Below are 10,303 nucleotides of genomic sequence, written 5' to 3'. Positions count from 1 at the left end.
GTCTAAAGGTTAAAGACACAAAGGCAATAAAATTTGTTGAAATGTACTGAGCAGAAGTGAAAACATTTTAAAACAAATAAGTTATTATGATGAATGACTAACAAAGGGCTTGATGACTATAAGCAGGAGTTATTTAAAGAACAAACTTCAGTTTTCTGTCTATACAATTAATTATTTTAATATTGTAAGTATGAATTGAGTAGATTTATTAATTAAAAAATTCTTGATGAGATATTATTTCCTTCTGGTATGAATTAGTCATAAGTGTTAGGACTCATGATCCTTAGAAACTTTCTTATCAAACTTAAGATGTCACAGTAGCATCAGTAAGAATCATTTTTTTATTAGAATATAGTTGGCTTACAATGTTATGTTAGTTTCAGGTGCACAGCAAAGTGATTCAGATATATATACATATATGGTGATTGAGCTACCCTGCATCCAAGGTCAGGGGCGGCAGCCGAGAGGAGCTACCCCCAGTCCAAGGTAAGGAGCAGCGGCTGCGCTTTGCTGCAGCAGCTGTGAAGAGATACCCCATGCCCAAGGTAAGAGAAAACCAAGTAAGCTGGTAGGCACTGAGAGAGGGCATCAGAGGGCAGACAGACTGAAACCACAATCACAGACAACTAGCCAATCTGATCACAAGGACCACAGCTTGTCTAACTCAATGAAACTAAGCCAAGTCATGTGGGGCCACCGAAGATGGGCGGGTCATGGTGGAGAGGTCTGACAGAATGTGGTCCACTGGAGAAGGGAATGGCAAACCACTTCAGTATTCTTGCCTTTAGAACCCCATGAACAGTATGAAAAGGCAAAAAGATATGACACTGAAAGATGAACTCCCCAGGTCGGTAGGTGCCCAGTATGCTACTGGAGATCAGTGGAGAAATAACTTCAGAAGGAATGAAGGGATGGAGCCAAAGCAAAAACAACATCCAGTTGTGGATGTGACTGGTGATAGAAGCAAGGTCCGATGCTGTAAAGAGCAATATTGCATAGGAACCTGGAATGTTAGGTTCATGAATCAAGGCAAACTGGAAGTGGTCAAACAGGAGATGGCAAGAGTGAACGTCGACATTCTAGGAATCAGCAAACTAAGATGGACTGGAATGGGTGAATTTAACTCAGATGACCATTATATCTACTACTGTAGGCAGGAATCCCATAGAAGAAATGGAGTAGCCATCATAGTCAAAAGAGTCCAAAATGCAATACTTGGATGCAATGTCAAAAATGACAGAATGATCTCTGTTCGTTTCCAAGGCAAACCATTCAATATCATGGTAATCCAAGTCTATGCACTGACCAGTAATGCTGAAGAAGCTGAAGTTGAACAGTTCTATGAAGACCTGAAGACCTTCTAGAACTAACACCCAAGAAAGATGTCCTTTTCATTATAGTGGACTGGAATGCAAAAGTAGGAAGTCAAGAAACACCCCTGAGTAACAAGCAAATTTGGTCTTGGAGTACAGAATGAAGCAGGGCAAAGGCTAATAGAGTTTTGCCAAAAGAACGCACTGGTCATAGAAAACACCCTCTTCCAACAACACAAGCAAATACTCTACACATGGACATCACCAAATGGCCAACACTGAAATCAGATTGATTATATTCTTTGCAGCCAAAGATGGAGAAGCTCTATACAGTCAGCAAAAACAAGACCGGGAGCTGACTGTGGCTCAGATCACAAACTCCTTATTGCCAAATTCAGACTTAAATTGAAGAAAGTGGGGAAAACCACTAGACCATTGAGGTATGACCTAAATCAAATCTCTTAGGATTATACAGTGGAAGTGAGAAATAGATTTAAGGGACTAGATCTGATAGAGTGCCTGATGAACTATGGATGGAGGTTCCTGACACTGTACAGGAGACAGGGATCAAGACCATCCCCAAGAAAAAGAAATGCAAAAAGGCAAAATGGCTGTCTGAGGAGGCCTTACAAATAGCTATGAAAAGAAGAGAAGTGAAAAGCAAAGAAGAAAAGGAAAAATATACCCATCTGAATGCAGAGTTCCAAAGAATAGCAAGGAGAGATAAGAAAGCCTTCCTCAGTGATCAGTGCAAAGAAATAGAGGAAAACAATAGAATGGGAAAGACCAGAGATCTCTTCAAGAAAATTAGAGATACCAAGGGAATATTTCATACAAAGATGGGCTCAATAAAGGACAGAAATGGTATGGACCTAACAGAAGCAGAAGATATCAAGAGGTGACAAGAATATACAGAAGAACTGTACAGAAAAGATCTTCACAACCCAGATAATCACGATGGTGTGATCACTCACCTAGAGCCAGACATCCTGGAATGTGAAGTCAAGTGGGCCTTAGGAAACATCACCATGAACAAAGCTAGTGGAGGTGATGGAATTCCAGTTGAGCGATTTCAAATTCTAAAGATGATGCTGTGAAAGTGCTGCACTCAATATGCCATCAAATTTGGAAATCTCAGTGGTGGCCACAGGACTGGAAAAGGTCAGTTTTCATTCCACTCCCAAAGAAAGGCAATGCCAAAGAATTCTCAAACTACTGCACAATTGCACTCATCTCACATGCTAGTAAAGTAATGCTCAAAAGTCTCCAAGCCAGGCTTCATCAATACGTGAACCATGAACTTCCAGATGTTCAAGCTGGTTTTAGAAAAGGCAGAGCAACCAGAGATAAAATTGCCAACATCCGCTAGAACATTGAAAAAGCAAGAGAGTTCCAGAAAACATCTATTTCTGCTTTACTGACCATGCCAAAGCCTTTGACTGTGTGGATCACAATAAACTGTGGAAAATTCTGAAGGAGATGGGACTACCAGACCACCTGACCTGACTCTTGAGAAACCTGTATGCAGGTCAAGAAGCAACAGTTAGAACTGGACATGGAACAACAGACTGGTTATAAATTGTGAAAGGAGTACGTCAAGGCTCTATATTGTCAACCCTGCTTATTTAACTTATATGCAGAGTACATCATGAGAAACGCTGGGCTGGATGAAGCACAAGCTGGAATCAAGATTGCCGGGAGAAATATCAATAACCTCAGATATGCAGATGACACCACCCTTATGGCAGAAAGTGAAGAAGAACTAAAGAGCCTCTTGATGAAAGTGAAAGAGGAGAGTGAAAAAGTTGGCTTAAAGCTCAACATTCAGAAAACTAAGACCATGGCATCTGGTCCCATCACTTCATGGGCAATAGATGGGGAAACAGTGGCTGACTTTGTCTTTTTTGGGCTCCAAAATCACTGCAGATGGTGATTGCAGCCATGAAATTAAAAGACGCTTACTCCTTGAAAGAAAAGTTATGACCAACCTAGACAGCATATTAAAAAGCAGAGACATTACTTTGTCAACACAGGTTGCCAAGTCTAGGCTATGGTTTTTCCAGTGGTCATGTATGAATGTGAGAGTTGGACAGTGAAGAAAGCTGAGCGCAGAAGAATTGATGCTTTTGAACTGTGGTGTTGAAGAAGACTCTTGAGAGTCCCTTGAACTGCAAGGAGATCCAACCAGTCCATCCTAAAGGAGATCAGTCCTGGGTATTCATTGGAAGGATTGATGTTGAAGCTGAAACTCCAATACTTTGGCCACCTGATGCAAAGAGCTGACTCATTGGAAAAGACCCTGATGCTGGGAAAGATTGAAGGCAGGAGGAGCAGGGGCTGACAGAGGATGGGATGGTTGGATGGCATCACCAACTCAATAGACGTGAGTTTGGGTGAACTCCGGGAGTTGGTAATGGACAGGGAGGCCTGGCATGTTGCGGTTCATGGGGTCACAAAGAGTCGGACATGACTGAGTGACTGAACTGAACTGAACTGATGGTGATTGACTGAGTCCCTCATTCGTATCTGACTCTTGTGACCCCATGGACTATGGCCTACCAAGCTCCTCTTTTTCAGATTCTTTCCCATCCAAGTTATTACAAAATATTGAGTAGAGTTCCCTGTGCTATTACAGTAGGTCCTTTTTAGTTATCTATTTTATATATAGTAGTATGTATATGTAAATTGCAATTTCCCAATTTATCCCTTCCTGCCATGTTTCCCCTTTGGCAACCATAAGTCTGATTTCGAAATCTGTGAGTCTGTTTCTGTTCTGTAATAAGTTCATTTCTGTCATTTAAAAAATAATTTTATTTAATTATTTTTGGCCGAGCGGGGCCTTTGCTGCTGCACAGGCTTTCCTTTAGTTGCAGCAGGTAGGGGCTACTCTCTAGTTGTGGTGAGTGGGCTTCGCACTGCAGTGGCCCTTCTTGTTGCAGAGCACAGGCTCCAGGGTGTGCAGGCTTCAGTAGTGGGCTCAACAGTTGCAGCTCCTGGACTCTAGAGCACAGGCTTGATAGTTGTGATGCATGGGCTTAGTTGTTCTGTGGCATGTGGAATCTTTCCAAACGAGGGATCGATCCCATGTCTCCTGAATTAGCAGGCAGATTCTTTACCACTGAACCACCAGGGAAGCTCTGTGTCATTTTTTAAAATTAGATTTCACATATAAGTGAGACCATATGACAATAGAACACTGCTCAGCCATAAAAATAAATTTTAAAAAAATGAAATAATGCCATTTGCAGCAATATGGATGGACCTAGAGAGTATCATAGTTAATGAAGTCAGAGTAAGGAATCATTTTGATAAATTACACTCAAGAGAGAAAAATATACTTATTTTTCTAACTTCTTTTTCAAGTTATTTTAATAACCATAAAATCATCTTTTAAAACTCAGGTGCTCACTTACATCAATTGTATCTCTTATTTTACCAAAAAAAGCTAATGTAGAAAATATAGAGTGTGTTGTGTCTTAGAGCACACTCCTTCACCTCTCTTAGTAGATAAAAGTGTTCAAGTGAAAACCCAAACTCCTTTGTCAATATGAAGAACACAACATATAATCCAGGCTCTTGCGAATGACTGCAAATTCAGCATTGTTTCAAGGCCAGGAAGTGCCATCTAAGAAGTGACACATTAACAGTTTTTAAACAGTGAGAGTCATAATATCTGAGGATAAGAGCTGCTGGTTTGAACAATAAATTCTTTTTTTATCTATTTATTTTTAATTGATGGATAATTGCTTTATAGTATTGGTTTCTATCAAACATCAACATCAATCAGCCATAGGTTTACCCATGTCCCTTCCCACTTGAACCTCCCTCCCACTTCCCACTCATCCCACCCTTCTAGGCTGTTACCAAGCCCCAGTTTGAGTTCCCTGAGACAAACAGCAAATTCCCATTGGCTGTCTATTTTACACATGGTAATATACGTTTCCATGTTACTCTCTCCTTACCTCCCACCCTCTCCTTCTCCCCCTCAACTCCCCAGCCGTGTCCATAAGTCTTGAGCAATGAATTTTTAGGTAGGGTTCATTTTTAATGAAATGAAAAGGCCTTAATCCATGTGTATTTGGTAAAACCAGATCTGGAAGCCTCCCATTTCTCCATAGCTCATTAGGGACTAGTTTAGATTTGGGGACTAGCTTAAGGGACTAGTCCTTTTACCAAGTAAGAAGCACTATAATTACAAGCTGGAAAGCTCTGCTGGCCTCTCAGAGGGGAGGGCAGAGTTGAGGATGTCAAGAAACCATCTGGTCATTAGAACAGACCAGTAAATTTGTCTTCCAGTCATGTAAACATTCATGTATTCGTTACTGTTTCCTTAGGCTCCATGATCACTTTCCCTCCAAATAAATATTTTTTAAAATCTCCACTCACAGTGGAATTTTTTTATTGTTGCTGTTAATTGTCAGGGTTCCGTTTGGGGGAAACTATATTTATTTGTGCAAAATCTGTAAAAGATATAAACACAAAGAGCAATCTGTTCACTTCCTTAAAGGCTCACATTCTCTGTAAAAAGCACAAATAGCCATTCTATGTAGTTCCCCACAGCTAAAGCCAGTCACCAAAACTTTTTGTCCTCACTGTGCATACTATATAATTAAAGAAATGCAATTTTGATAACAGAAAAATGTTTAAGTAGGTAACATACCTCTTTTACTTTATCATTTCTTTATAGTGATGTATTTCTATCTCTAACTTTTACCCCAAAACTTTTTTGATCACTTCCAGGGAAAATGTAAGTACAATATAACAAATCAGGAGGGAGGAATTTTCTACAGTGAGCATGTATTCCTCTTGCGAAGAGAAAGAGAAAGCAAAAAAAGTTATTTTTCTCTTCATTTTCTTTATTTTCTCTACTCATGTTATTTTAGGAATTAACACAAGCTGGAATTGAGATTGCCAGAAGAAATATCAATAACCTCAGATACGCAGATGACAGCACCCCATGGCAGAAAGTGAAGAAGAACTAAAGAGCCTCTTGATGAAAGTGAAAGAGAAGAGTGAAAGAGTTGGCTTAAAGCTCAACATTCAGAAAACTAAGATCATGGCATCCAGTCACATCACTCCATGGCAAATAGATGGGGAAACAATGGAAACAGTGACAGACTTTACTTTTGGGGACTCAAAAATCACTGCAGATGGTGACTGAAGCCATGAAATTAAAAGATGCTTGCTCCTTGGAAGAAAAGTTATGACCAACCTAGACAGCATATTAAAAAGCAGAGACATCATTTTACCAACAAAGGTCCGTCTAGTCAAGGCTATGGTTTTTCCAATAGCCATGTATGGATGTGAGAGCTGGACTATAAAGAAAGCTGAACACCAAAGAATTGATGTTTTTGAACTGTGGTGTTGGAGAAGACTCCAGTGAATATTCATTGGAAGGACTGGTGCTGAAGCTGAAACTCCAATACTTTGGCCACCTGATGCAAAGAACCAACTCATTGGAAAAGACCCTGATGCTGGGAAAGATTGAAGGTGGGAGGAGAAGGGAATGAGAGAGGATGAGATGGTTGGATGGCATCACCAACTCAATGGACATGAGTTTGAGTAAGCTCCGGGAGTTGGTGATAGACAGGGAGGCCTGGTGTGCTGCAGTCCATCGGGTCGCAAAGAGTCAGACATGACTGAGTGACTGAACTGAACTGAAAAGTTACTTAAATAAAAAGAGAAAGAGAGAAGGATCATAAGAAAGGGCAGATAAAAACAAGGCAGGAATGAAGCAGCTACTTAGACTGCACATTTTAAAAGAAATCAATATTTATATTCATTCCAAAATTTCTTCTGTAAAGTCAACTTGGAAAAGGGAAATCTTAGCTTAGGGGTAAAACAGCCTTTATGAAGGAAAATGGGGGCTGGGATCAAGTGCCAACAGCAGGCACGTGCTAGGTCATACCAGTGGCAGGGAAGAGGCATCAACACTGCCTCTGCAAACAGCAGCTTCAAAACTGCTCCTCATGGGAATTCCCAGGTGGTCCAGTGGTTAAGATTCCATGCTTCCACTGCAAGGGACACAGGTTCAATCCCTGGTCAGGGAATTAAGATCACCTCATGGTGTGGCCAAAAACCTGCTCCTGATGTTCTTTAAGGGCTAAAACAATTGGGCAACCAAGCTGTCTGCTGTGATCAAACTGCAGAGTGCTGTTCCAAGCTCAGACTGGGTTTTGAGAACAGTGCAGCAGGTAACGTGCCCGCTTTCATCACCCTGTCTCCTGACATCACATCAACAAGCACAGAAGAATAAACTGTGGCAGGGCTTTCAAAGGAAGGTAAGTTCTGTGAGGAGAGGCTACACCAGATAGTCTGAATTAGACTGGCAGTCAAGCTCAGCTCATCTCCAAAGTGACAGTAAAGTGAAAGTGAAGTCGTTCAGTCGTGTCTGACTCTGAGACCCCATGGACTGTAGCCTACAAGGCTCCTCCGTCCATGGGATTTTCCAGGCAAGAATATTGGAGTGGGTTGCCACTTCCTTCTCCAGGAGATCTTCCTGACCCAGGGATTGAACCCTGGTCTCTCGCATTGTAGGCAGACGCTTTACCTTCTGAGCCACCAGGGAAGATTGACAGTTAAGCAGAGACCTAAAGACTACATAGGAATAAATTATGTGAAGAATGGAGAAAGAATTTTTCAGGTGGTAGAGAGAGAAGGTGCAAATATCTTTCGGCTAAAGGGACTTTCCTGGTGGTCCAATGGTTAAGAATCCGCCTTCCAATGCAGGGCACATGGGTCACGGATTCGATCCCTAGTCGGGGAATTAAGATCGCACATGCTGCGGGGCGACGAAGCCTGTGCACCACAACTAGAGAAGCCTGCGTGCTGTCACGAAGACCCAGCACAGCTCCCCCCTCCCCCAAAAAAAGATCCTTCAGCTAACGTGAACTGAAAGGACAGTGTGAGGAGGGGGAAGCAGACAGAGAAGAGGAGAGAAGCTATGGTTTATGCAGAGTTTTCTATATACGAGGAACTGTGTTAAGTCCTTCCTATGCATCCATTCACTTAATCCTTACAAAAACTGTATGCTCTGGTTACCAAAGGGGACAGTGGAGAGAGGGGTAAATTAGGAATACGGGATTAACAGATACACACTGCTACATGTGAAACAGACAAACAACAAGGATTTACTGTATAACACTGACGACTATATTCAACATCTTGTAATAACCCATAACAGAAAAGAATTTGAATATATACATATCAATATATTGATATATAACTGAATCACTTTGATGTACACTTGAAACTAACACAATATTGTAAATCAACAAAGGTTCAATAATAATAAACCTCTATGATGTAGCTACTACTATTTTCCCATTTTATTTTTAAATGTATTTTCTTTAAAGATTTTTTTTTCATGTGCACCATTTTTAAAGTCTTTATTGAGTTTGTTACAATATTACTTCTGTTTTATAGTTTTTGGCCATGAGGCATGTGGGATCTTAGGGTCCCAAGCAGGGACTGAACCCACATCCCCTGTATTGGAAGGGGGAGTCTTAACCCCTGGACCACTGGGTAAGTCTCCTATTTTCCCATTTTAAAGATAAACAAACTGAGGTAGGGAGAGACTAAGAGTTGTTTCTAGGGTCACACAGCAAGTAAGAAGGATGGAGCATGAAACTCAAACATCTAACCATTAGACCACATTGCCTATGGTAGAGCCAGTTATTGGCCATGATAGTCTGTGGACTTGATTCTAAGTTCACTGAAGATGATGACATTGGAGGGAAGGAAAGATGACTTGGGGATTCAGCAAAGAAGCTGTTGAGGCTGTCAAGGCAGCCAATGCCCCATTAGATTGTTCCTCAACTCACAGCAACCAGAAGATGAAATTAAAGACTCGGTCAGCACAGTAGGATCCTCTATGACCCACCTCCCAAAATATTGGAAATAAAACCAAAAATAAACAAATGGGACCTAATTAAAATTAAAAGCTTCTGCACAACAGAGGAAACTATAAGCGAGGTAAAAAGACAGCCTTCAGAATGGGAGAAAACAATAGCAAATGAAGCAATAGACAAAGGATTAATCTCAAAAATATACAAGCAACTCCTGAAGCTCAATTCCAGAAAAATAAACGACCCAATTAAAAAGTGGGCCAAATAACTAAACAGACATTTCTCCAAAGAAGACATACAGATGGCTAACAAACACATGAAAAGATGATCAACATCACTCATTATCAGAGAAATGCAAATCAAAACCACAATGGGGTACCATTTCACACCAGTCAGAATGGCAGCTATCCAAAAGTCTACAGGCAATAAATGCTGGAGAGGGTGTGGAGAAAAGGGAACCCTCTTACACTGTTGGTGGGAATGCAAACTAGTACAGCCGCTATGGAGAACAGTGTGGAGATTCCCTAAAAAACTGGAAATAGAACTGCCATATGACCCAGCAATCCCACTCCTGGGCATACACACTGAGGAAACCAGAACTGAAAGAGACACGTGCACCCCAATGTTCATCGCAGCACTGTTTATAACAGCCAGGACATGGAAGCAACCTAGATGTCCATCAGCAGATGAATGGATAAGAAAGCTGTGGTACGTGCTCGCTTCGGCAGCACATATACTAAAATTGGAACGATACAGAGAAGATTAGCATGGCCCCTGTGCAAGGATGACACGCAAATTCGTGAAGCGTTCCATATTTTAAAAAAAAAAAAAAAGAAAGAAAAAAAAAAAAAAAGAAAGCTGTGGTACGTATACACAATGGAATATTACTCAGCCATTAAAAAGAATACATGTGAATCAGTTCTAATGAGGTGGATGAAACTGGAGCCTATTATACAGAGTGAAGTAAGCCAGAAAGAAAAACACCAATACAGTATACTAACGCATATATATGGAATTTAGAAAGATGGTAACAATAACCCTGTATGCGAGACAGCAAAACAGACACAGATGTATTGAACAGCCTTTTGGACTCTGTGAGAGAGAGTGAGGGCGGGATGATATGGGAGAGTGGCATTGAAACAT

The 10,303-nt window shown here is 41.0% G+C and overlaps 1 protein-coding gene and 1 non-coding gene across 2 annotated transcripts in view; one reads left to right on the top strand and one right to left on the bottom strand.

Annotated features, from left to right (window-relative positions):
* The window catches only part of TMEM236 (transmembrane protein 236), a 39,647-nt gene that overhangs the window by 4,987 nt on the left and 24,357 nt on the right, over nucleotides 1-10,303 (bottom strand). The gene's annotated exons all lie outside the window — the stretch shown is intronic.
* Nucleotides 9,873-9,979, top strand: LOC122682378. Its single transcript, XR_006337380.1, has one exon. It is a non-coding gene; the product is annotated as a U6 spliceosomal RNA (small nuclear RNA).

Source organism: Cervus elaphus, chromosome 23, assembly GCF_910594005.1.
Source record: "Cervus elaphus chromosome 23, mCerEla1.1, whole genome shotgun sequence".
Lineage (NCBI taxonomy): Eukaryota > Metazoa > Chordata > Mammalia > Artiodactyla > Cervidae > Cervus > Cervus elaphus.
The sequence above is the reverse complement of the archived record's forward strand: the minus strand, read 5'-3'. Positions and strand labels throughout refer to the sequence as shown.